The 2,500-nt window shown below is 57.7% G+C and overlaps 1 non-coding gene across 1 annotated transcript in view; it reads right to left on the bottom strand.

Annotated features, from left to right (window-relative positions):
• The window catches only part of LOC124727334, a 1,909-nt gene extending 1,261 nt beyond the window's left edge, over nucleotides 1–648 (bottom strand). The window contains exon 1 of the ribosomal RNA XR_007007073.1: nucleotides 1–648. This exon is cut by the window's left edge and continues 1,261 nt beyond it. This is a non-coding gene — a ribosomal RNA (small subunit ribosomal RNA).
• Between the last annotated feature and the right edge of the window lie 1,852 nt (nucleotides 649–2,500).

Raw genomic sequence — 2,500 nt, 5'->3', positions numbered from 1 at the left:
TACGAGCTTTTTAACCGCAACAACTTTAATATACGCTATTGGAGCTGGAATTACCGCGGCTGCTGGCACCAGACTTGCCCTCCAATAGATACTCGTTAAAGGATTTAAAGTGTACTCATTCCGATTACGGGGCCTCGGATGAGTCCCGTATCGTTATTTTTCGTCACTACCTCCCCGTGCCGGGAGTGGGTAATTTGCGCGCCTGCTGCCTTCCTTGGATGTGGTAGCCGTTTCTCAGGCTCCCTCTCCGGAATCGAACCCTGATTCCCCGTTACCCGTTACAACCATGGTAGGCGCAGAACCTACCATCGACAGTTGATAAGGCAGACATTTGAAAGATGCGTCGCCGGTACGAGGACCGTGCGATCAGCCCAAAGTTATTCAGAGTCACCAAGGCAAACGGACCGGACGAGCCGACCGATTGGTTTTGATCTAATAAAAGCGTCCCTTCCATCTCTGGTCGGGACTCTGTTTGCATGTATTAGCTCTAGAATTACCACAGTTATCCAAGTAACGTGGGTACGATCTAAGGAACCATAACTGATTTAATGAGCCATTCGCGGTTTCACCTTAATGCGGCTTGTACTGAGACATGCATGGCTTAATCTTTGAGACAAGCATATGACTACTGGCAGGATCAACCAGGGAGCTGCGTCAACTAGAGCTGAGCAGCCGGCCGCCCGGGAGTGTGTCCCGGGGGCCCGCGCGAACACGCAAGCGTCCGCTCAATCATTCTGCAAACAGGAGGAGGCTGAGCTCCCCTGCACAATACACCTCGAAACCCTCTCAGGTCCCGGCGGCGCGCAGCGCCGTCCCAAGTACTTGGTCGGGTTCGAGAGAGGCGCAATCGCCCGGAGTTAGGCGAGTAGACGCTTTCGGTGCGACCACCCGTGCTCCCAACTGAGCTTGCCGCTGCCGACAGAGGCCCGGGAGCGTACTGTCGTGGCATTGCCGGCGGGAGACAACACGCGCCACCTACGGTGACCGGCAGCTCCAACGCCAGCGCCACAGAAGGACAAAAGCCCCACTTGGGTGCCGAAGCGAACTCTCCCAGCACAGCGCACGCGCCAACACATCCGCACAGCTGCGATACAAACCACCAGCGAGAACCGCTGGGGCGACCGAGCAGCAGACGGCGTCGCGGCGCCGAGCGCCGGGCGGCAGCGCATCCTCAACGCACACAGTCCTCAATCGGACCAGCACACTGAAGATGTCCACCGCGCTTCGCACCGGGCCCGCGAGGACCTACTTTGGCCGCACGGCGCCGCGCGCAGGGTGCGCCGGCGCGCAGCTGCGACGCCTGCCGCGTCCGTCGGCCGGCGCGCCTGCCACTGGCCGCCCCCACCAGCCGGCTGTAGCGCGTGCGCCCACGCACCGCGCGGCCAGCACGCCGGGAGGCGCCCCCTCACCGGCCGGGGACGGTCCCACCCAGCCACCGCCGCGTATCGCTTCACACCCAGATGCCGTTCAGTTTCGTCGGCATGGTGGGTATCGCTGGAACAACCGGTTAGTACCTCAACCTATCGTCGCCATCACCGATTCACCCCTAGCGAGAACAACCGCACCACAACAGGTTACCATTTGTTCATTTGCGTAACTTCACCAGAAAACGCAGGCGTCCATCGCCATTTGCAACTTCCACGATTATTGCATGCCTGTGTCAGGTGTCACGCCACACTACGTCTGCCCACATACACGCAACAAAATGTGCACGCCTAGACAATACGTGGAAGGTGGCCCCCGTACGTATGCGATGTCCATTGCTCGAACGACTGTCAACCGGCCTCTGTAGCATGTCGCAGATATGGAACGCGGTGCACCATGCCATCACGGTGTGTGAGGAGAGACGACTAGGTCCGAATACATCAACAGACAGCTCATGCTGATCGCCATCCACGGCGTCCGTTCCTCCCACACGTCTCTATGGCGTACCACACTGCAATCCAGCTCTCATAGGGAGACGACACGTAGCTGCGTGCACAATATTTGCACTGTATGGTCCGCCGTTTTTGGGCGCAGTCGTTGTACGGTCACACATGTGCCACGATGTATCATTCAGTACATAAGGACGAATGTGCAGTACAGATTGTGGTTTACGCGTACGACATTAGCGGACAGTTGACACAGGCCGCACCACAACGTAGCCTGAGTACGTCGCATGCGGAGGGCATTGAACATGCAAAGTTCTCACCAACCAGCTTGCGAAGGCAGGGGGCAAGGTGGGGACGTGGGGAGGGGCGGCATGTACGTCCTGCTGCCATCCACATTACAGTGTACAGCAGGAGCATGTGGAAAGTGAGCAAGACTTGCAAGGTGTTTAACATGAAGCGATACACAGGGGAGCGGGGAGTGCGAGTAGCGAACTATATTGCGAGGGTTGCGGGTGGGCAACACTACACTAATTGAACGAGTCGTATAACAATTACAGAGCAGGTTTAGGCGACAACGTGGGTTACGTTAGGCGACAACGTGGGTTAGGTTAAGGCACGACGTGGGTTAG

This window comes from Schistocerca piceifrons, unplaced genomic scaffold (assembly GCF_021461385.2).
Source record: "Schistocerca piceifrons isolate TAMUIC-IGC-003096 unplaced genomic scaffold, iqSchPice1.1 HiC_scaffold_1094, whole genome shotgun sequence".
In the NCBI taxonomy this organism is placed as follows: Eukaryota; Metazoa; Arthropoda; class Insecta; order Orthoptera; family Acrididae; genus Schistocerca; species Schistocerca piceifrons.
Note: the sequence above shows the minus strand (reverse complement) of the source record. Positions and strands in the feature narration are given on the sequence as shown.